This window comes from Lepisma saccharinum, chromosome 4, assembly GCF_977018435.1.
Source record: "Lepisma saccharinum chromosome 4, izLepSacc3.1, whole genome shotgun sequence".
Lineage (NCBI taxonomy): Eukaryota > Metazoa > Arthropoda > Insecta > Zygentoma > Lepismatidae > Lepisma > Lepisma saccharinum.
In genome coordinates this window covers 94,417,622-94,442,977 of record NC_139232.1, presented here as the reverse complement: position 1 = coordinate 94,442,977, position 25,356 = coordinate 94,417,622, and the positions used below count along the sequence as shown (strand labels likewise).

The 25,356-nt window shown below is 41.5% G+C and overlaps 1 protein-coding gene across 4 annotated transcripts in view; it reads left to right on the top strand.

Annotated features, from left to right (window-relative positions):
• Usp2 (Ubiquitin specific protease 2) overlaps positions 1–25,356 on the top strand; it is a 109,846-nt gene that overhangs the window by 62,701 nt on the left and 21,789 nt on the right. The gene's annotated exons all lie outside the window — the stretch shown is intronic.

Genomic DNA, 25,356 nt, shown 5'->3' with positions numbered 1-25,356 from the left:
TAACGCCCCACACTTTCTTGATCCGGTCGTGAGTGGGGGTGATGTGATCAGCATCACGACCCTGACCGCTTTTACCCCCCAGGGTTTCCCCCAGGTACCCATGTTATTCGACGCTGGGTGGGCGCCGGGGCCGCTTCCACCGTTAGAAAAGTTCCCGGATTTGAACCGGCCGGGGATCTTGAGCATGGTAGTCAGACGCGTTACCGACTGAGCCACCGCGGCCACCAATTTTAATTTTAAGGGGGCAGAATCAAACCTGGGGCTTGACTTTGTGGGAGAGAAACTCGAAAAGTTTTCCATCTCATAAAAATAGCGTCCAGTCACAGATAAACATACGTATTATATATAATACCTTTATCTGTGGTCCAGGATTATTTGGTAACTAACTTTGATGTTTGGGAAATCATTAGTATTATTATTCTTTATTACTTTGCTCCTAAGGTCCTCTAGCTTACATTTTAATATACCTGAAAATTGTGTGTGGGGATAAACGCCCCCCCCCCCCCTTTGCCCCCATCAAGTTACGTCTATGCAGTTACGTTAACGCGATACAAGCGCATGTAACGAGATAGTAACCCTTTACGCCGACCTCGGCTCTGGCTAGCACACACAATCCGTGCATGCAGTTACAGCATCAAGAATTAACTAACTTAATGAAGTAGTTATTGCTGCTGTTCTCATGCAGTCATGAGCCTCACTCCCCCACTGACAATTAGTTCGTAGCGTGGCAAGTTTCACTCGGACATTTCAGGCTCCCGATTTGGTGCGTCAGATTGGCAAATCCAGCTCTCCAAGGATGTGTGAAATGCGGACATGCTCCTCGTGCACTGAACAAAATAAGGAAGAGCTACAAGACTTTCGTACGTGTTACATCATCACATTCTTTGTCAAGGTCACGCGGAGTTTCCTATGGTTGGTTGGTTCACTTCCTTTCCGCACCCCATTGAGGCAACTTCAGGTTGTGATGATTAGTTACTGGACGACACCATGGTAGACCTCGCTCACGAAGAAAGACTAATTCCTATTGATCAGTGTATGTGAAGAATGATCTAATTTTGCGATATGTATATTAACTTACTTGGGTTGTACATAGCAATTTTAAATCGCATGGCATGTTTGAAGGTCGGTTGTAATGGTTTCTTGATATCGATGCGCACATATATTTTTTCAGTGATGAGTTGAGGTACTGGGCGTGTGATAAAAATGTTTTCAAGCACACACTCGGACAGTTCTGGGTTGTATATAACGTCATAATTGAAAGACAGTGAGTTTGTTGTACACTTCATTTACTCACAGGAAACCGGAACTGGAATTAAACTACTCTTCCATGGGGTATCTTGCTTGTGAAGCACTGGTGTTACCAGTACCCTACCGTACCCCGTTGAAGTATTCTTGATGTTTCCAACAAGAACATAACAGCAGCGCAAGCGCGTGTGTTCACGTAAATAAATTACCCGCTTACACAACTTTCCAGGTTCGGTTTATGCAAGGAGAGGCTAATCGGGGCCTGACCTACAGTTTAAAACGGAACCCATTGATTATAAAGCAACATGGTTACTACTACGCCATCTGAACCCTACCTCCATCGGGAATCGAACCCGGTACCTAATAATTTTAAGCAGAACATTTGAGGATTAACCATCCTTTATAGTGTAGTGACTAGCATAACACTTTCAGAACTTGAATACCAGGTAAAACATCCATGTGGAATGATTGTTGTCTGAATTATGAACGCTTCGACACAGTGGATCCCCCCACCCCCGCCCCACACACAATACAGCGATAAACCTTTTTTAACGAAACAAGTTGAACACGTGCTTCTAAATTCCATTCATTCATTAAAACTGGTACAGAGATCAACTATTCATCAATAGGAAAAGGATTTTAAGGTGTAAAATTATGGTCGTGAAAGGGGAAAAAAAGGTTCTGAAAATGTTTTAAAAAAGGGTGCTGATAAAATGCCTTTATTCAATGCTCTCTTTTTCTGCGCCTTCCGTATATAATGCTCGTGGACCTCATAGAGAACTGTGGTTATTCCGAGTATGTTTTCTTGAAGTTTGCTTTTTCTCTAGCGAGTTTTGCTACATTATCTTGGAAACTTTTTGGGATGCAATTTATTTTTCTGTCCAATATTTAACACAACATGGAAGAAAAGGAAGAAAGAAGGTGCTGAAGCATCAGAGGGTAAAAAGAGGATAAATGTACTAATCTCACGAAAGGTGCAACAAAGTATGTTTATTTTACTTAATTTCATGTTCTAAAATACATCTCAAACGATCGTATGAAAGCAGCTATATTTTTGGAAAGGTGCTGCATCTTAAAATCCGGTCCCTACTCATCAGTAACCAAAACCAAAATACATCAGATCCATGCGCACAGGACACATACAGCTCCATAGAGGATTATATTAGCCGTGAGTGGTAGGCGCCAGTTTCTCTTAAGCCTGTAATAAGGTAGTTGAATATGTGTTATGTGGAAGAGAGAAACTTTTGAGTGCCTTACTCTACCACCCGTTATACCCCAAACATTCCTTTGCGGTTTGTTCCGCCGTCGTTATCCGTAATTCATCTTTAATGTTCCTATTAAAATACAGAAGGAACCTCACGTATAATGACTACAATAAATAATGTTACAAATGCAGTACAATTTGTGGAAATCGTTACCGCGTGAGAATTTCCTCAGGTAGCCTAGTTAATTTTGAGATAGTGATTTATTTTCAAGTCTACGCAATATTCTGTCCATTCTTCGTCACTAAGCACTTATAAATTGCATCCCTAAGTGGGTAGCCTTAAGGAAATTGGTGGTAGAAAATACTAAATTCGTGCAATGCGATGGAAATGGACTGAAGGCAGTCTCGATTTCAGAGCGTCGTGAGTAATCTACTCACGATCTCTTTTACCGAAGGTTCTAGATTCGAATCTCGGCATGGACGAGTATCCATAATCGCCAGTCCTTCTCATCGTGGCAATTAGTTACTTGTAAAAGTGGCTGAAGGGGGATGCAAAGTAAGAAAGAAATAACCAGAAAATGATTTTTTTAGCGTACAAATAAGTTATTAAGTTACTATTCTCATGCGGCCCACGAATAAAGATATGCTACAATTCTCTTCCAATCATACGTCACGTGCCCACTTTATGCCCCGAAGGACGGCCGTTGACGTTGGCACCGGTAGGTATCTCTCTGAGAATGACCGAAAGGGAAATTTTCCATTGCCCTGACGTAAATCAGAGGCTCCATCGTCGTGATGTATTGCTTTGTTTATTCCCAACGCCACGGTGGTCAGAACCCGTTTTAAAAGTTGTGGAATTAGAAAGAAAACAATTATTTTCGAGACGAAGTGGAAAATACCGAACGGGATCTTACCCGCAGGATGACACACCGGTCAGTGGATTTGAAAAGTCCGGCTTGCCAAATGTCGCCAATTTTCCTTATAAAATCTTGCTCCTTAGTGATTCGTTGGAAAAATAATACAATTTTCAGGTGGAAAATAGAGGTTTCAGATCATTATTTGTAATTCCAGTTGAACCGATCCTTCATGGGTGAGGGGGCAAACATTTTTCAAATTGTCCAAAGTGGTAACAATAACAGGATGATTATTCCGTAACATAAAAACCACACAGTTTTGAGTTTGGCAGAAATCTCTTGGGCTATAGAAATTTTGAAATTATTTTCCTTTACCGCTGTATCGCTGAACTAAGAGCTCTTTATAGTTTAAAATTACAATACCAGTTTTAAAATCAAACTTTATCGTTTTACCCACCCACCACAGTGACAATTTCTGTGTACAGTACAATTTGACGCTGAAGCGAATATACATTGCGTGCATACAAATTTATATTTTCACGCCATGGGTACGTGCCTTTTAAACTGTCTGAGGAAAATGTTAATGTTCCCTTACCTTTCTAATGTTTAGTGCTTGTCCTGTGCAAGTCCCTTTACAACCTCTTTAATCTTTCCGCAAGGATTTTTTAGGTAAGGGAATTTTTGCTCGTATGCTTTGAAGGGTGCAAAATTGCCATATGAGCGGACACACTCTCCAAAATTTAACTCATTCAAGAAATCCATGAACAGAGGATATGGACTGTATATTTCTTTCTAATTTTGTTCCAACAGAACTAAAGGTTGCTTAATTAATATTGCATCGGAAAAACCAAAGAAAAAAATATTTAGCTCGAAGAATAGTGTGTTAAGTGCAAGAAACAAGTCACAAAGAACATATATTTTTTAATATTCTTCAATTTAATACAAAGGCTAGTTGGTTCCATGAATTTTTTAGAATTCCAAATTTAGTCATGAAGACTAAAATTTGCCCCGATATTTCAGTGATTTTTCTTGAACGAAATGTTTGAAAGTTAATAACAAAGTAGAATAAGTATTCATTTAATTAATTTAACGGTATGAACTGTGAAGAAATAACGAATAGCATTGTGCTTGATATTAACTCATTTATTTCTTTTGAGTTTACTTCGCTTTTCTGCCAATTTTGGCGAACTGTGGTGATGAGGATGAATGATGATAAGATGCAATTGATGAAAGAACAATATCACAGGGACAGCACACAACACATGCCCCACAGAGGATTATACTGGCTGAGTCCAGACGCCAGAGCCTCGCTAGTCTGGAATGAAGTCAGGGGTGTACTACACGGATAAGAGGTTGACATTTAAGTGTCTTTAGCCTTTAACTCTAGTGTATCGAGTAGAAGTCCTTACCCAAGAATATATTAATAATTAATTGGTACTAAGGTACTAGTTTATTATTAATTTAATTTATAATAATAACTTCCTTGTTAATAATAATAATAATAATTGGTATTTTATTTTTAATTTTGTATCGACGGCCTGAGCCCCCTACCAAAACTCTGGCGACGCCCAACATAGCCTCCCAGGGTAGCCACATTTAATCACGGCAGTAGGTCTCCGCATTTTTTCTCGATACGTCATTGTGAACCACGGTAGGTTAGGTTAGGTTAGGTTAAGTTATGTAAATAAATATACACATCTTGTTTCTTTGTATGTTTCCTTTACCTAACCTAACCTAACCTTACCTAACGTGGTTATCAATATAGTAAAGGTTAGAAATATACCTAAATAAAGAACTTGAAACATACATACGTATCACACCTACATTCTTCCAATGTGAAGACATACTACACCAATGTGGATACCTATACCGGCTCCCAGGCGTCTTTACAGCACACACAAACAAGGAGCAAATGAAAAACCTAGTTTCCAATTTCCTTTCGAATTAGTTCCATCTTGTAACTGAAATCTTCAGTGATTTCTGTTCCGCTGGGGTTTTTTTTTTTTTTTTTTCATTTTCGTCCTCGTCTGAAGATGTTTCTCCCATTCGGAAAAGGGTCGGTTTTTTTTTCAGTCACGAGACGATCTGTTTTCCTTCGGAGGTCAAAGGAATGCCCTTTCGGGAATTAAAGCTTTCCCTATTGTTTGCAGGGCCAGAGTCGAGAGCGTGCGAAGGTTTTATTTTCTTGAATGTTAATCGACCTTTTAAGTTCACTAGTGCAGTATGTCTATTGTAACGGAGGAAGGAAAGTGTGAGAAAACATTGGGTAGCGGTACCCATGCCTAGGTTCAAACAACGGCGAACAGTAAAAAAAATCCGTTGTTTCCTTTGAAGGTGATACTTGGAGGTTTGTTTATAGGGTGCGGAATTGTTGTGAACATGCACTTATATAGAAATATATTTCAGGAGGAGGTCCTTGCACACCTACCAAGTTGCTCACATATCATAATATATTTTTTATTAATAATAGGTCGATAAATAATACTAAATATTACATGGATAGATAAAACTATGGTGTAAAAAACAATAACAGTATGGATTCATTTCTAGCCTATTTCAAATTAAAACAAAAAAATAATGCGTAAAGATCAGTTGTTTCACCAAAGAAATTAATGCCAAAATTGAGAAATGGAAGATTCATAGATAATACAAATATTGTTAGCTTCGGGGTGATATAAGTGCGTCCCCGATGATGTAGTGGTAACGTCGTCGCCTTGTAATCAAGGGGTCCTAGGTTCGATAGACACACAGTGGTTCGGATCCCACTTCAAACTGTAAGCCCAGTCCCGATTAGCCTACCTGCGCATAAAGTGGATTTAAAACAAAACCCTAGGTGATAAAAGCCCCCGTGATTATTATTTTGTGTATTATTATTATAAAATAACAGTGTGTTATCAGTTTCTGGCACGTATACACATTAATGATTTTTATTTATTATCATCATAATTTTGATGGACAACTGTCGATACAAAACTGATTAACAACAAACGGCAAACAGATATTTTTTTTTAAAAAAAATGCTGCTTGACAACAACTAGGGGGCATCCGGATCCCTTGCGCCATCTGTAAATAGTTCTTGGTTGGAAAGTAGTTTGTGTTTTGGGAGGGGGAATTTGTGTATTATAATTGAAACTTCTATGGTAATGGTAACACCGTCACCTTGTAAGCAAGGGGTCCCGGGTTCGTTCCCAGGTGGAGGCACAAGGCTATTTCAGAGTGGTTCGTGTCCTACTTGAATCCGTAATAATAAAGTATAATATAGTATAAATTATTATAGTACATAAACAGACAGTGATTGCATGTCTGATGTAGTCGGATAGTAAAGTACATTTGGTTCGCCTAAACTTTCCATGTAGCACACCGAAGTCTCGAGAGCCTCGGAGAATAAGTATAGGGTTTGTTTCGATTTTACAGACGTCCGACTCATTCCTGGGGCTCGATTTGGCAAGTCTGGAAGGAGCTGGTCTCGTTCTCGTCTCGAATTTTGAACGACAGTCTCCGTCTCTTCTCGGTGCTATGGATGAGTGCGTTGAGTACTGGACTAACGATGTCGTAGCTTCTCGTGATTCATCGTCTTTGTCCCTTCATCGTTCATCCACCACCCTTCCGATTAACCATAATAGAGGCAGTAAAGCGACGTCAAGTAACCGTTCAACCTGGATTTCTTTTAGTCAATTTGTATGTGCAGTTCTGTGCATAGCGATCTTAGTAGTGATAGGTCGATGCGGAAGTTCTTTCCGAAGAGGAAATACGTATTGGCAATTGACATTCACCAAATTGGCAAATTGGGAAAACCGTTCCCCCCAGTTCTTTGGAGTTTCCTCCTTAATCAGTACTCCGAATGAAAATTCCTAGGTGGGTGATGCTTGATCGAATTTATGCGAGGAGGTGCTTGTATGATTCAACATGGAGACAATGGAGCAGGTGGAGGAATGCTTACGCGAATTATCCTAGGTTGGGGGATGCTTTACGCCAACTGGGAAGGTAGCATCTCTCCCATGTTCCCCCTATTTCGAGCGCTGTTGTTAATACATCTTCATACATATTCCTACAAGTACGGATACTGGTATCTAAAGTCCAGTGCCATTTGATTGATTGATTTGGTTTATTTTACTTCGCGTTTCTGCCACCTTTGGCTAATTGCGAAGATGAGGGTGAATGGTGATAAGATAAAGTAGAGAAGGGACAATCACAAGCACATATATTGGGACCTCCCGATGAAGACGCATAGGGTTCGGATCCCACTTTAAACTGTACGTCCAGTCCCGATTAGCCTACTGTGCATAAATCACAAACTCAAACACGTATGGACAGCACACAAGTCCAATAGAAGATTATACTGGCCATGAGTCCAGACGCCAGAGCCTTGTTAGTCTGCAGTCCAGGTTGTACTACGTGGGATAGAGGTTGACATTCAGGTGTCTTGATAAAGGGTCAGCCGGCTCCCGTGGCGAAGTGATTAACACATCGCGCTACGACGCCAGTGGTCCCTGGTTCGAATCCTGGCCAGGGCATGGATGTTTGGGAGTGTCCGTTCATCATATCATTACTCATCCCCATCTTCGCAAATTAGTGAAAACTGGCACAAAAAGCGATGTAAAATATAGCAAATCAATCGATAAAGGGTCACCTCTTATACCCCAGTACCATTTGTGAGCATGTGTTTTCATTGTTGTAAAGACGACTCATGAAGTCATTTTCTTCTACAACTTGATTGGGTGTACTGCTTTCGACAGAGCCAACTTCGTGCAGTTGTAAACCGTTTAGTAGACCCGAAGGAGGAGCCCGCGGTAGGGCGAGGAAAGCAGAAATAACCTTTCCAATCTCTTACGTCATTCCTACTCGGAATGTGCCTACGGCTGCGGTTCTCGCGTGTTCTTGTGCCGCTCAATGAATGGGAACATGACAAAAATCCTGCCTCCTTTCCGTAAGCATTCTTTCTTCCCTCATTCCACAGCGAAATATTGTTTCCTGTTAGCAAAAATGCTTCGGTCTTGCGGCTATAGCAATTAGTGCAAGGAAGTGGTCGCGAAATGCTTGTGTGTTTTATCATAGGCCTCTCCTTCCTGTTTGTTGCTTGCTTATTTAACGTCTATATCGCAATGTTAATTGAATACACGAGGCACCGCATAATGCATTTGAAAAAGTGTCAAAGATTTCAACGTTTTTACTGTGGTTACGAGAGAAAATGATAAGCTCCCGTAACACATTCGTTTGATGTCCATACGACTTTTTGAACACCCTGTAGCTTCTTGCTTTTCAAGCGACTATTGATTGAATAAAACCAAGCGATTTATGCTATTGTCTTGTGTTAATTGCTCGATATCTGGTGGAGAAACACACATTTTTGTGGTTAAGACTTTAAGTATATGCTACCTTAGTGCCCAGTCTGGATTAGTCTCTGTACGCAAAGAAGACTAAAAAAAATGTAACATTTCTTTCTTTTTTCCATCACAGATCCGATTTTCTACGTTCAAGCTGGATTTCATGCGTTCATGTAACTCCAAAGTTTACTTTTGACTCCTCTTTACAACATACAATGTGCCTCTCCCGGGATCGAACTCAGGACCCCTTGAAAATATAACAAGTGTTTTACAAAATTTCCATCGAGCCCAGAGGTTTCCCCTCAATAACTCAATGAAGGCGACTTGGCTTCGATTTTGAGCTTGGGCCAAGTAATTGCTATCCCACTAAAATACAATTCTTGTTCTTATTATCCTGCGTATGTACACCCAGGGGCACTTCTGGCTTGTAACACTCCCGTTTGGATTGTCACTATCCTTCATTCATTGTCATTGCCAGTGTAAAATGCCAGTAACTAACATGAATAGAGAACTCGTAGGAAATGTGCGAATTAACGGGGGGGGGGGCGTGCCGGGGATTTCCCCCACAAAACAATATCCCCTGAAAAAAATAATTTATTTTTCTCTGCCAGGGATGTTTTTATTCCCCTCAAAGAAAATGGAACTGAAGATCACATAGTGTATGCTTGTAACAAACACAATTGATAAATCATTCATTTCCATTAATGACCCAGTCATCAAAGATTTTCCTTTTCCACTTAAGCTTTCATGGCATAGTGCTTATATTTTACACGCATTACAGTGCTCACAAGAAACTTGTTCGATGGACATGAAGTTTGAACTTGGCACATGGCCCCCTGAGATTTCTGGAAAGAGTTAATGTAATTCAAATGGTGAAATTGTAGATATATTTTATAACAAAAAGTATTGTTTTCTGTGACTTACAGGCCGTAAGTTACAGCAACTATTACTATTATTATTTGAAATAGGGTTTATATTTAAGCTTATTCTATTTTACACTGATTATCCAACTATAAAAAACAGTTTTTTGTCCTACATGAATTAATGTTAAGTATACAGTTATGCAAACTGTATATAGCAGGAGCGTATGTTCCAGGCTAGCTAGGCTATCTGCGAAGCCTGAAGCCTAGAAACTGTGAATAAATCTGATTTCAATGAGAAGATAATGACGATTCTGAAGTTGGCAACCTGAATTCTTAGGAGTTGGCAACCCGAATTCTTAGGAGTTGGCAACCCGAATTCTTAGGAGTTGGCAACCCGAATTCTTAGGAGTTGGCAACCTGAATTCTTAGGAGTTGGCAACCTGAATTCTTAGGAGTTGGCAACCTGAATTCTTAGGAGTTGGCAACCTGAATTCTTAGGAGTTGGCAACCTGAATTCTTAGGAGTTGGCAACCTGAATTCTTAGGAGTTGGCAACCTGAATTCTTAGGAGTTGGCAACCTGAATTCTTAGGAGTTGGCAGCCTGAATTCTTAGGAGTTGGCAGCCTGAATTCTTAGGAGTTGGCAGCCTGAATTCTTAGGAGTTTGCAACCTGAATTCTTATTAGTTGGCAACCTGAATTCTTAGGAGTTTGCAACCTGACTACCGTTGGGATGGCAACGTGGCTTCCTTGAAGGTGTCATGAGCCTAACCTTCTCCCTTCCTCCATAGCCTAGGACCAGGTGTCATAGTGAACAAGTCCAGGTCTTACTCAGCACACGCCACTGGTATATAGATATACAAAATATGGACATTTCAAATGTGTGTAATTTTAAAAAAAAAATAGTAGTAGTAGTAATAATAATAGTAATGTAATATTAATAATGACAAAAATAAAAATAATAGCAGTAATAATAATCCTGCGGACGCCCTTGGTGAGAAATATTACGTTCATAGTTTTGTCTTGCCGGGTTGGTAGACTTTCCATATCGTCACTCTTATTGCTTCCGAGTTCTGGTCTGGGCATTGGTGTTCTTTATGAATGTCCGTCCCTTCATCAGTATAATGTGACCATCACTCATCCTCATCGTCGCGATTAGCCAGATGTGGCAGAAAATCGATAACCGACCGGCCGAGCACGTCGAATGTTCGACTCACGTTCCCGCCATCGAAGGTTACGGGTTCGAGTTTCTGAACAGAGGCGTGAAGCAAGGAAAATACAAATTCGAAATCGATACTGTACGAAGAACAAAAAATTCCACTTGCTCAAGCAAATGAAACAAGAATTTTATCTGTAGTTCAGTCGGTTGCGATATGACGCTTTTGACAACCAGGTCTTCGTGACAGTGTTGTCCTCACCGATTGGTTTTCTTCTTCTTCAACTGCGTCAGAGATATGAAGTGGTGAACTTAATATCTCCACCCCCTGAGTGTTGAACGTAAGCTCCTGCAAACGTCATGGTGGGAAGCCCCATCTTTTTCGCATTCACGTGACCACGCTTGTAATCTCCCTATTGACGTTTCAATTTGATCAAGTACGAAGTGCAGTGGCAATGGAAGTGAATGAAAGGGAAATATGATTATTGTTGTTGTTCCACAAGGATTCTCGTTCCACGTCAAGGTCACGTGGTGCGGTACGGTTGAGATAAGCCAAGGTTAAGCGGGGCGGAGGGGAGGTAGTACTCAGCACTCGACCTCACTCGCGTGACTGTCGTCGTGCGAAGCGGGAGCGTGTCGGCGTAGCTTGTGGTGTCAGCACGTCCATTTACTACAGAACGTCGCTCGGCTGAGGTGCGTTCGCCGTAATGGTACTGTTAGTGCGTTTCGTAAGTGGAGGATCTGTTTAGTTTGCCCGTCCAGAAGTGTGGTAGTGTTTAAACGGATTGAAGCAGGCCGGCGAAAATGAATCTCAAGTATTGGATAGTGTCACCTCGTCGAAGATCCGGCAGTTTCAAATTTCAAATCGTCGTGCTGGAAGAGGTAGGCCCTTTTATGTGCTTCTTATACCTATACGTGTTGTACAGTGTGTGTTGTTGCCGACAGTCGACCAAACACCAAGGATTGATTATACCCATATCTACACCCTGAGCAACAGGTGGAGGGTTCAACATCGGACACGAAGAAGGTGGCACCTTGACGGCCACGGAGGTTCCGGTTTCGATCCTGTCCTGGGCTTGCCAATCTCTGTTTTCCTTATTTGACACGTGGGGCTTCTCTGATTGTGTAGTGGTAACGTCGTCGCCTTGTAATCAAGGAGTCCCGGGTTGGATTCCCGGTGGAGGCACGCAGTGTTTCAGATACCACTTTAAACTGTAGGGCCTGTCGCGATTAGCCTTTCTGTGCATAGTGGACTTTAAAAAAATAGAGCTCTTATTTGGCGCCCCTTTTCTTCTCGTTTTGGCTAATCGCGACCTTGCGGGTGACGATTCGATTAAATTAATAAACACGAAAGAATACCCAGGGCAGGACTCGAATCTGTAACCTTCGGTGGTGAGATCGGATACCAATGTAGGAATGCAGTGGTGGATCCACTGAGCCACTGCAAGACTACCAACATACTCAACACTTCCCAAAATTTCTCACGAAGCCGTATTTATGGCAATTTTGACACTAAAATTTACCTAAAAGCGACCTTACACTCCCGCAGATATATATTTTTTAAGGTTTTATTTTTACATCCTTGGTGCTGTTTTGTAGTCCGACAATTTTCAGATCACTGTTTCTTCACGTATGTCATGGTCTCTTTTTGAAGAAGCCGCGGTTTCATGGCCATGGTTTTGATATGATTTTCCTCAGAAATGGACTCGGATGATACTTTCAACGAAGACCACTAACACTTGCTTCAGTTTCCACGTTCCTTTCTTTATACGTTTTTTTTGTCCTCAGTTTCGCCACTAGGGTTTGCGTAACCGTGCAAATGAACTATGTTAACTGGGCGTACTGGTAATGCTGTCACCTTGTAGTCAAGGGGTCCTGGGTTCGATACCCAGTGGAGGCGCATTGCACGGTGCCTCGGATTGTTCTTTACACCAGTACCGATTAGCCTATATGAGCATAATGTGGACATAAAACTTAGTTCAAAGGACGTTAACTCGGCAGTGTATATTGAATATGCGTTATTACCGGCACCACTTTGCGGCGGCTCTTACTCAACAAGAATAATTTTCTCCCATGTGTGTATTTTTGTGGCTCTCTAGGTTATACGCGACAATGTGGATGGATGATACAGTGGATGAGGAAGCAGCCCGTTATCTGTGCAGATTTCGAACCTAGGACCTTTGGCGCTACGCTAACATATCCCGCATGGAGGCTGACCGATAATTTGTTTCATTGATTGATTTGGTTTATTTTACTTCGCTTTTCTGCCACTTTTGGCTAATTGCGAAGATGATGAAAATTGATGGACACTCACAAAGAAGACCCATGCCCTATTCGGGATTCTAACCTAGGAACTTGTTTCATTGATATCCACATGTAGAATCCTTCCATTGACATTTGCGACTACTGGAAGACAGAATAAAGAAAGTGCAAGCAAATTGAGAAACCATATCTTCTCTTATCAATCGTATGAAAACCATGGCACGTGAAATCGACATAATGAGTCACTGAATATAATATCTGTCACGTGATCAGTTCAATAAAAATATATGTAATTGATAAAATTGTTTAATCATCCAATTAGACGTTGGTACTGGAATTATGCAATAACCTGTTGCAGTCACTTCCCGATATCGTCCGGATTAACAGAAGCATGTGCGTACGTAGAATAAGAGTCGTGCACATTCCAGAAACGCGTGGAGACACATCGCACAGTGTTTCAGATCCCACTCTAAACGTCAGCTCCAGTGTCTATTAGCCTGCAAAGTGCACTTAAACAAATCATACGAACCCAGATTCAAAAGCAAGTATTTTTTGACAGTTCTGAAATAGACTCGTTTGTCTTTTTAAGGAACCATAAATCGATCTAGATTAATTCAAGTCCGTTTATCCGCATCGACCACCTAAATCTGTGCGAATCTCAGTAACACGACCTTGCTTTATCTTCATCTGTTTCATCATCGTCGCGATTAAACTAGCGTGCTCAAGAGCGACTCTTAAAATACAAATCCCAACAACTGAAATGCTTGTTACAGTCAGTTCCGAGATTACTATCAAGTAAACTCCCTGACAGGTTTTGCCGGTAACTTAATGACGTGTGCCCACACAGTTTTCATTCTTAATACCTTTGTTCGTCCGTAGGTAGAAACCATTTAGTACCCTTGGAGGGTCCCCGATACCTTATCGCCGGCTCTGACCTTGTTTAGATAAAATATAGAAAATACCCTTTATTCGCATACACGGTAACCTTGTTGTCATTATGCAAGACTCGTGTGTTGTCAGTCACTCCGTTTTTAGTCGTGCGTGGATCGTTACTAAATAGTCACTCAGGTCTTGGCAAGAGAACTAGTGTCGCACTACTTTAGACAGAATTATTGTGACGAAATCACATTAATAATAATGCGTCGGCATTATTTTTCGTTAGGATTTATTATTTAGGATTTGCTTTGGACTTGACGCTGATGTCTTGTGAAACAGATTAGCTCATGTTTCTACTTTCGTGGGCTTTGGTGCAGACATTTTTATTGGGGGGAGGGCATAATTGTAGATGATACCGAGATTAGAACGAGACCAGCCCTTACGAGACTTGGATACATTGTCAAAAAGCTACCTAACTAATTTCCTGGCTGCTTCTTCAGACACGAAATTGATATTTACCGGATTTTTTTTTTAAACAGCGAATCTGTGCTGCGTGTTTGCATACATGTGCTGCGTGTTTGCATGCATATATATTCAAGATTAAATTTCCATTTTCGAAGGTTCGCATTGTCGAAACGTGACGTAAAATAAAGAAAACTTCATGAAGGAAAGTTGTTTGCTTTAGTAATCTCTATACGCTGAGATTTTCCGGTACACATTGTGTCTACATATTGTTTATACTGTACATTTCGAGGTGAGTTCGAGACATGAACAAAAATCAAATCGTGTCTGTTAATAGCAAGAAACGTTTCAGGAAAGGGGAGAAGAGAGATGAAAGAAGCCATAGAGAATGGGAAACAGGAAGATAAATGAAGATATGAGAGACAAACAGAAGGAAGAGAAATGAAAGGAGAGAGAGAGAGAGTAAAGAAAATGAAACCGAAAACTACGGAGAGAGTCATATAAGAGAGGGCGTGCGTAAGTAGAAAAAAAAGATTCCAACACAGAATAACATCATAAGTTGCAAGAAGAGAGATAAAGGGAGAAAGATATGCAAATTACATGAAGATGAGTGGAATGAATAGGCAGTTTCATCTTAAAGTGGAGGGGGGTATAACCCCCCCTTGACCCTCCCTGCGGCCACCCATGTTCGTGTCTATTGTTGTAAGGTTTCGTTGCGGCCTGACGAGGGATTGCAGAGTCTTAGGAATATAATCCTTCCCTTCCCCACGAGTGAAGAGAAGGTGGAAGCAAGCACCTCTGAGGAAAAGGGCAAATGTCCTTTAAGAAATTTCTGGGTATGTCCTATAGCTACTTAGCATCCGTTGAATTTCGAACGTATTGATGGTTTCATTGAAAGGTCGTTGTTGATTTAGAACATTTTTGCTTTAGTTCATTCCAGAGAAAGTAATTTCATACTAGTAGACGAAAAGTTATTATTTTAGTCCATACTATGAGCAGAAACCTAGAAAACAGGACTCGTCATCATAAAACTGCCACATGAATGACCATACATACAGTCAGGAAATAAGTGAGGTTTAATGAACTGTTTTTTTGTTCGCATAAATTTCAGCGAAACAACAGTGTTTTCTGTGTGTGTGTGTGTGCAATCTTGCATACTTGTTTTTTTGCACTATAGTGTACTGTTCTGTTGTGTAAGACTTCATTACGTCACAGTAACTATCACTAATTATGCCATACGTTTGTCCAGTTATGTTGTAAAAAATTACAATTACATTGATTGCCTTCCTTTCAGTTTCGTCTAGTATGCAAGTATGGTTGTCAAGCTTTTTATAAACTCTTCGCAAATTAGCCAAAAGTGGCACGAAAAGCGAAGAGTCGAATAAAGAACCTTAAAAAGTCCACTAAAAGAATTGTAGGGCAGTGTTCATTCGTGCACATAACACATGGTATTCCATTTATTTCTGTATCGTTATGACTGAGCACCTTGACCGGTCTCCACCAAAGGTCCCGTGTTCAAATCTAGATCTGGGTTTTACTGTTCCTTTGCGAGTCATCCTCGCCATCACGATCAATCTTAAGATGCAGGAGAAATAAAGCGGACTGCCTTTTTGGGGGTAGGGGGTCTTACAACCATTTATACATTACTAAGTGAACGAACTATCAACAATGGAAGATTATTATTAACGCATTGTCTCGTCTAGGTTTCTCCTTCCAATCCATATCTGCACCCTTTTCTTATACCTTCGGGGTGTAAGGGGTGACCCTTTGTGAAAACACCCAATTGTCAACCTCTTTTTCACACAGTACACCCTGGACTGCGTTTTGCAGACTAACGAGGCTATGGCGTCTGCACTCGCAGCCAGTATAATCCTCTGCGAGGCCTCTTTGTCCTGTCCATTTGTGTTTGTCCCCTTCATCCATTTCATATTATCTCCATTTTCATCTTCGCGATTAGCCGAAAGTGACATGAAAGCGATGTAAAACAATCGATCAATATTTCCTCGATTCTTTTTCCATCTCGCTGTTTTACTTTCTCTCTACCTTGTGGCATCACTCTTTTCAACAACTCATTCGTATATAGTATTTGCATGCAACTCGTAATCAAGGAGTCCCGGGTTCGATTCTCGGTGTAAGAACATTGCGCAGTGGTCCCGATTAGCGTCGTTGTTCATAAAGCGGGAAGTGGCAGATAAACGGCCTTCCGTGGTGGAGCTCCATGAAGGCACAAGATTGGTGTGGATTTCTTCGTTTCTTCCACCTTTGCTCCCAAAAGTTGCCCTCAAGTATCCATTGGTTAAAGACTGGTTGAGTCACAGAGACATTGTAGGATATTTTCTGACAGAGATCACCCAACCTGGGAATCGAACTCGGCTCTTCTGCGTGGTAGCCAGACGTGTGTAAAGCAACTTATCAGCTTACAATGGATAATGAAACCTCTGTAAGGAGACCGTTCACACTTGCTATTCGTTGTCAGCTTTGCTGTTAGCATGTGGTATGAAAATGTCCCGATTACCTCTGCATCGATTTATGTGAATTATATCGGCAAATGACTTGTTCAGAAGTCTTCCAAGCTTAGTCAACAATTGTAGATAGGAGCTAAGGCTGGATTTGGGAAGGCAGTCTTTTGTAACAGGAAACGTTAAGTACTTCAAACAAGTTTATGTGTGAACGTCATAGCTCGGGACGTCACTGGCTTGTTGCACAACGCGCTTTACGATGGGTCGAGATGAGATCCAGTGTTTCTAACCCTTAGATATTACAACTGAACCAAGCAAAAAATATTGTCCGCCTTAGGAACCGAGTTCTTCCAGAAGCGTTACTGCAGAATGGTTTCGCAGTTTTTAGTATTCGATTCGTTGTTTTCTTGAACGCCCAAGAATCACAATTTCTAAACGATGACCCATTCTTCACTGCAAAGAGTGTGTCAGTGGCATGACCTCACTCCCCTCCTTCCTCTGGCATCTGTCACGCCTATCGTAGTCCTGTTCACATAAAGTAGCACATTTTATAAGGTTGAACAGTTGAAATACAAGGGAGAGTTAAATTAAAACCTTAATTTGATTTTGTTTGTTATGTAGTTGATTTATTGTATATAGAGTTGCACAAGTTTGCTGCATTTTAGCACAGACCTATTGGTGATATACATATATCTTCAACTTTGAGTTAGTGCCTGTAAACCTTAAGAAGAATAAGTCTTTGTGGTCCACGTACAGTCACTTATGAGCCACTGCGAAGGCCTTTGAAATAACAAAAATGGCGTTTTGAAACTCACTTGATTAGTGTTACAGCCTTGAGGTCGTTTTGTAAATAACAGTTCATACCTCATGTAAATTTGACCTGTATACAGTCTGCCCTACAATTCTTTTAGTGGACTTTTAAGGTTTTTTATTTGGCTCTTGTAATATGTGCCACTTTGTCTGAACAGGACTGTACCTATCAAATGAATCTGATTGGGAACAGGAGGACGTCAACCTGCTCCTCAGTTCCTATGGACTGCATTTGAACATCATCATGGAAAATTCCAAGCTTCCAATCTGACGCAAAAGCTATGCAGTTCTCTATATCAATTGGTCGAATAAACAAAGGGTGGATTGTGTTAATTACTTGCACACTCCTGCGCTTGTCCTGAAAGACTTTGGTCTTTGTGTCGGAAGTTTGCTCAGAAATTTGCTCTTTCTTATCTTATGCTGGCCATACTCTGCATTTCCATATTCTTATGCACGCAGAACATTTAAGGCAATGTGTGAATGCATCACTTACATAACCTCTAACTTGTAGTGTTTTGTCTCGAGGAGGTAAAAATGTAGAATCCTTTCGATGACACGAGAACATCAATAAGAAGCATTCACTTTTTTTTAGAGGTTCATGTATAATATGAAAGAGAACCTCTTTTTTAGTTGTGTTGTTATAGCGTGTCTTAAAAAAATGTAATTGTACATTAAATTTTGAAAGTAGTGGCCATTAGTCTAACGTGGTTTTGCCAGCTTTTGTTCTTTTGTTTGTGTAACAAATTTTACTACACTTATTATTATTATTATTATTATTATTAGAAGAAGAAGAATTGTTACGATTTTATCCCTCCTATTGTTTGTTTTGCCAGAGATTTGTATATTGTACGTTATCAAAGACAGTATCTTGTAGCATGTACAAATAGCCAAAATGCCTGTACAAATACTATAGTTCTTGTGGAGTCCTACGGCGGGCGCTCTACATGCTGGCAAGGGAAGTGGGGAGCGGGGAAACGACCAATCCAGCACGATAAGTAAACGCAGCAGCCTGTAGAACGAGGTGCACGTAGTAGTTCCTTCCCTCGACGTCGTAACTCTCGGCGCCACCACTGTTGTCTGGTTGGTCTGCCGCATATTCCCCGCTCCCCACTTCCCTTGCCAGCTTTTAGAGCGCCCACCGTAAGAGTAGAAAATACCTATAATCAGTATTAGAACGTGGAGATGGTCGACTCACGATCTCGCAACCTAAGGCTCCGGGTTCACATCCTAGGGTGGGCATGGGTGTCCCAGTGTGAGTGTCCTGTCCCTTTATTAATCTCATTTACTCGTTCCTCGTCGCTGCCATTATACTAGAGAGGCAGAAAAGTGATGTGAAATAAATGGTAAATACAATAATTGAAAGAATTTCATATTAGAAGTGGTAGTGTTAATTTTTGACGTGCCCTGTCATAGTCTATATTATGAGAGAGAGAGAGAGGGGAGAGTTTCTCCCCCCCCTCTCTCTCTCTTCAGGAAGAAAAATAGAGAGAGAGAGAGAGATGTGTTTTCTGTTTTTCCTTTGACCCCCTTCTCTCTCTCTCTCTCTCTCTCTCTCTCTCTCTCTCTCTCTCTCTCTCTCTCTCTCTCTCTCTCTCTCTCTCTGTAATGGGAAGAAAGAAAGTCTCTCTCTCTAGAGAGAGAGAGAAGTAGTAAGAAAAAGAAAGAAACAGAGAGGGAGAGAAAGATGCCCCCTCTTTCTCTCTCTTTTAGAGTGAGAGAGAGAGAAAGAGAGAGTGAGTGAGAGAGAAAGGAGAAAGAGAGAGTGAGTGAGAGAGAAAGGAGAAAGAGAGATCGCTTCTTTTTCCGTATTCTCGCTCTTTCTTTGAAGAGAGGGAGAGAGAGAAAGAAAAATATATCTCTCTCTCTCCCCCTCCCTCCCTCCCTCCCTCTCTCTCTCTCTTGCAGAGTGGGTTGTGACTCATGTTGATCTGGAAACACAAGTTCAAGGCGAGAGACAGATTCTATATCAATAAAACTACTACTCCCTTAGGTATTTTATTTTTCCTCTTGTCACTGTGAACTTAATTCAGGTTAACTTGTGTTTTAGTTAACTTCGGATGCAGTGAGGTAATTATTTGAATCCGCAGGGGTTCGTTATAAACTGAGTTGACTGTATTTTTTTGGAATCACAAAGATGAGGATGATAAGATGACATTGATGGAAGGACAGGCACAAACATACAAAACAGCACACAACACCGTCTTACATGGGATTATACTGGCTGTGAATGCAGTCACCAGAGCATCGTTAGTCTGCAAAATGCAGTCCAGAGTGTACTACGTGGAAGTGAGATTGACATTTGGGTGTCTTTAAAAAGGGTCACCTGACACCTCATACATCAGTAGTATACAAATCCAATCCAACAACACTTGTCTCATCAGACATACATACCCTATCAAAATATAATGGTTTGCCACTTACAGCACTGAAGTGCTTAGAAGATGACAACTTTCATCAGAATGATTATACCCTTCCGACAGGCCACGTTTTCGTATTCCAATTTTCATTATTGCCTGGTACTGTGAACCAAACTTCTGCGCAGTGCCTTTGTGTTTACCTCCGAAGAAAAAGGAGTTTTCGTGCAGAAGTGCTTCGGATTGACTTTCCCCTGTGTTGGGTGTGGTTCGAAGTTGTTCCGAACTAATTACGTAATTTGTCTGGGGCCAGTGAAGCATTCCTTGATAGCACGAGCAAATGTGTTAGTGGAAAAACGTAGTCAAGTGACTATGTCGTGACATAGCAATGTTATAGACACTGTGGTGCCGTTTTGAGTATATCTGATCAAAGGTGTTTTTTACTTCAGTAAAATCTGAAATTCCTTATTTTGTGTCTTTGTTTGATGTGTTTTATAATATACAGACAGGGTGATCATTAAATGCTGTCAAGTAGAAACCGAGCATTTCTGAAACCTTCTTGACAAGCAGGACACTATCCATTCTTGTCTCGTAGATGTGTTTGAGAAGATGGTCCTCGTCACGTATGTCATCTTCATGTACGTTCCCCCACAGTAAAAAGTCCACTGGGCAAGGTGTGGGAAATGAGGAGCCCAATTCACTTTATCACAACGCTCTGTTCATCATCCAGAGAAGTTGTCGCAAAGCCAGTGGATTTGCAAACAGAAAATGGTACACAACTAACAAGAATCTCCCATCGAATGGGACTTTTACGACTTCGCCATCTTGTTAATCCAGAAAATGCACTCGGTAAACTGCCTCCAGGCACCGGCTAAAGGTGGTCTGGCGACTGAACCGCGAATCGCTTATGTGGTTTGAACCCCCGTTCTCCAATGCTGACATGCCGAGTCAACATCAGCTTTCATGGTGTGCCTTCTTGGAGTTATTTGATGCCCCAAGACTAAACAATTGCAAGTCGAGAATGTTCGCAAACAGGACATTATATTTGTTGCGGTTCCAATCGCCAGAGCCGCGTTAGCCTCTGGTGGCAATTTCCCAGAATACCTTGCGGGAAGACCCGAGCGAAAGATGCGTTGCGTGTTTCCCTCCACCAGCATGAATTCGATCTCTGAGAATGTTTGCGGAAGAACAAAATAGAGGAAATTAACACTGCTTCCTTCCTTCCGCCTCTCCCCTCGTATCAACAGAGTTCATTTTCGCAAATAGGTTGTCAGCAGACCCCGTGTGAGGTCATTGTGGGTTTGCATAGGTTGCCCAGCGAAATATCTGCGTGTTAAATCCGTCACGTTTACGAAAAACGTGCGTCACACAAGAGTGGCTGCACTATTCCCTTTCAGGGTCGCCTCTCAGTCTGCTTGGATCTTCTTGGAGACTTTACGATCGTGGATATCGCAAGACAACTCTCATTTGGCGTCTTAAACACATTTCTTATCATTGTCTTTCGAAAGTCATTGTCGTAAGATGACCGCAAGTGTTCAGCCTAGCACTAGATGTCGCTCTTATTGTATACTTAGTGCTGCAATTTATCATTTCGAAGACAAGCCTTTTTTTAAAAAAAAAATTCTCCCACACTTGTCGCCAGTTACGTAACGCTGAAGATGCTTCGTGCATCGAACATCATTTTTTTTCTTCTCCCAGATTTGTACAACACAGGCCTCCTTGACGGCGTGGTGGTAAGGCTGTCGCCTTGTAATACTTAGATCCCGGGCTCCATCCACGGCGGAAGCACATTGGACAATTTTCCCATGGTGGGCTATTTAAGAGCTTTCGCCGAACGTGTGGACCACCCGCAATAATTTCCTCATAAAAATCTCCATTGTGCGGTAAATTTGAGTTCATCAATTCATGATTAGCAAATTAGAACTGTATCTAAGGCCTATAAATTTGTTCTTTTTATACTGGTAAAAACAACTAAATACACGAGATGCAAAATTCTAAGGCAGTGTATTTTCTATCGCTTATTCGTGGTCCGCGTACGACTTTGAGAAGCATTGGACTATCGCATGACGCGCTTTTCTTGCCATTGAGGGAGCCTATTCTGATGGTAACGTCGTCGCCTTGTAATCAAGGGAGAGCCTGGTTCGAAATCAGGTGAAGGCACATAGTGGTTTGGATCCCACTTTGAACTGTAGGTCCAGTCCCGATTAGTCTACATTTGCATGAAGTGGACTTACTCGAGCCGATATATACAGGGTGTCCCAGAAATAGGTGGCATAACTTCAGGAGCGTATTCCTTACATGCAAATAATGAAAAAAGTTTATATGAACATAGGCCCGGAAATGTTTAGTTTCCGAGTTATAGTCTGTCGCAACACGTGCGCACTGGAATTTGTCTAGCTTCCTCATTTGGTCTATGGCACTTAGTTCTTCACAGTACCCTAGAGGAGATGTTCAAAGTGGCAACCCCCAGCCTCAATACAGGCCGCACATCGACGTCCCATGGCCACTTGAATATACGCTCCCAAATGCCTGGCGTGTTCCGTATTGTCTCACAACCTGCTACAATGCCATTGCGGAGAGTATTCACATAGCTGCCAATGCAGAAGAATGCACCAGTGATTTCAAATGGCTCCACAAGTAGAAATCCAAGGGGTTTAAATCGGGTGAGCGTGAGACCAAGCAATTGGTCCACCTTTACCGATCCACAGACCAGGGTACCTTCGATTCAGGTACCTGCGGGCAACAAGACTAAAGTGTGCGTGAGCACCATAATGCATGTAGTGCGTTTGTTGTCGTATGTTCAGTTGAACATCTTCCAAGACGGGTCTCTACAGCATTGTCATCGGTCCCGGGTCCGATACCCGATGGAGGCACAAAGTGGTTCGGATTCCACTTTAAACTGTAGGTCCAGTCCCGATAAACCTTACTGTGCACAAAGTGGACTTAAAACATCAACTCAAACCAAACCAAGCATTTGCCAAACCATACATGAAATGTATCTTCTCATTCGTGATTGGTGTACATGGTCTCAACAACGCCCACTCAGCATGTACCACTCATCAAATACCTGGTTGTGTTACAGGAAACCACCTGTGGAAGAGAGGCAAATTCCAGTGAGCATTTGTTGTGACAGCCTATAACTCGGAAACCAAACATTTCCGGACCCATGTTCATATAAACTTTTTTCATTGTTTACATATAAGGAACACGCTCCTGAAATTATGCCACCTATTTCTGGGTGGTATATATATATATATGACACCGTTGTAAAAATATTGACATTTTAAGTTTGTTGAAAGGGTATTTGGAACTGTATTCATACCTTTGAGAAGCTTGTAAATTAGATGGGACTTGTATTGAGATGAGGTTATGTCACCTAACTTGAATTATCATTACGAAATAATCTCATTCCGATGAAACAGCTGTGCACTGATATCATATCGCAGATTTTTTTCTTGATGCGCACACTGCATAAAGAATATTTCCTTGAATATGTACTTCCTCGGCGGTGCGGCCTTTTTTATTATGAATGAAGGTCAAACACAAAGAGTGATCGTAATGGATTCTGTAAAGCACTGGCTATATAACACACATTATAGGCAATAATATCCAATGCAGTGTGTGCATTCATGCTATTCACGTACCTTATTGCCGCATACTTGATCACCGTTATTAATTGTATTTGAGTAGTACCAAAGCCCGTAGCAATTCATTTGCCTCGACCTTGATATCCGGAAGGTTGGAGAACATAAGTGAGGAAGGAGCTAAGTTATGAAAGGCTTGTTCCTACAATACCTGGGTAGGGAGAGATACAAAACCAGTTGTGCAAAACTGGTAATGTGGACATCTACGCTCAGCTCTATTTTAATCTCGCACTCTTCTTCGCGGCCTCCCACATGCCTTATTAAGTCGGCGTTGAAAAGTAATTTTCGTTTTCGAACCACAGTCTCGGGTAGAACCTAGTCTCCTCTCGAATTTTTGAAGGTATTATTTTTCAAAATAATTGGCGCGGTTTTTGATACCTGTTTGTGTGTTTTGATTGCAGGGTTGTTAAAGGTCCAGGAATCCATATATTCTAATGGGTTTTATTGGGTTCCACTGCAGGACCGGAATCTTTTTTTCTCTCGCACAATTTAAATTCGGTCCAAGTTGCGTATTGTTACGTTGAAAAAAGGTTCCCGGATCGTATATAAATTGATGCGGGAAAGAAGGTTCCTGGACCGTATTTAAATTGATCGGGAAAAAAGGTTCCTGGACCGAATTAAAATACTTTACAGATAAAAAGGTTCTTTACGGTCCAGAGCCCATTTACGCTTGCTGATTTTCTCTCCTGGACCGGAATTGAATTTATTTAAAATTCCTGGACCTTTAACAACACTGTTTGATTGAATTATGCTAGGTTATTTTACGTCGCTTTTCTGCAACTTTTGGCTAATCGCAACGACGGGGATGGATGGTGATACAATGAGATCGATGGAGGGATAATTAGAAACACACATGGGCGACACAAGACAATTCCTATTTAGGATTATCCTGTCTGCAGGTCCAGGCGCCAGAGCGAAGCTAGTCTGCAATAATGCAGTCCAGGGTGTACTACGTGGACGAGAGGTTGACGTTTGGGTGTTTATGGGAAGGTCATCCCCCTGAGACCACTTTTTTTTATTTTTTTATGTTTCTCAAGCAGGTCCAGGATATATGAAACCTAATATTCAAATGTAGAAATATTCAAATATAGAAAAAAATATATAGTCCGCGTCAAATGAATTGAGCCAAGGATGTGCCCAGACTGAAATACAGGCAGCAGGAAAGTTGGCTGCAGGTAGCTTCTCGGAGACGTATCCCGAAGGCCGAAAGTAAAGGGGAAATCTGCTCAAGGAAGACGTCACAGTTTGGTGTGCCTTGGAGGCCTTTAGGGACAAATAGTCCCCAGCACTTCCTACAAGGATGTGAAACCTTTCGTGTGTTCTCGTTTGTCGAGCAAGGGAATGTCAGCATCCACGTTAAGTTCGCCGCAGAAGGTAAACCCGAAAGCGGGGAAGAGAAACTAGAAAGTTCGCTAGCGTGATCTGAAATTCTTCGGGCTGACGTGTTTTCTGCGAATGGGCGAACCAATCTCAACGTAAATAGTTACAAGAGAGCAGCGGCGTATTCTCCATTTTACCACGTTTACTCCGGTAAACAAAGTTTTCTTTTACCATATATATATTTAATTTTTGTACATGTACCTTTCATTGGTCTGGAGCGCTGTGGGCTAGTCGGTATGGCGTCTGACTGCCACGCGGGGGACCCGGGTTAGATTCCCCGCATAAAACGGTTATGCGGCTCACTCAGCCTAAAATCAGTGGGTATCTGGAAGCAACCATGGGGGGAGGGGGTAAAATCGACCGGAGCGTGGTGCTGGTCACATCACCTCGAAATTGCCGAGATCGAGAATGTGTGGGGGCCCTACCCCCCACATCCCCTAAATGTGCCTCCATGGCACAGTGCTA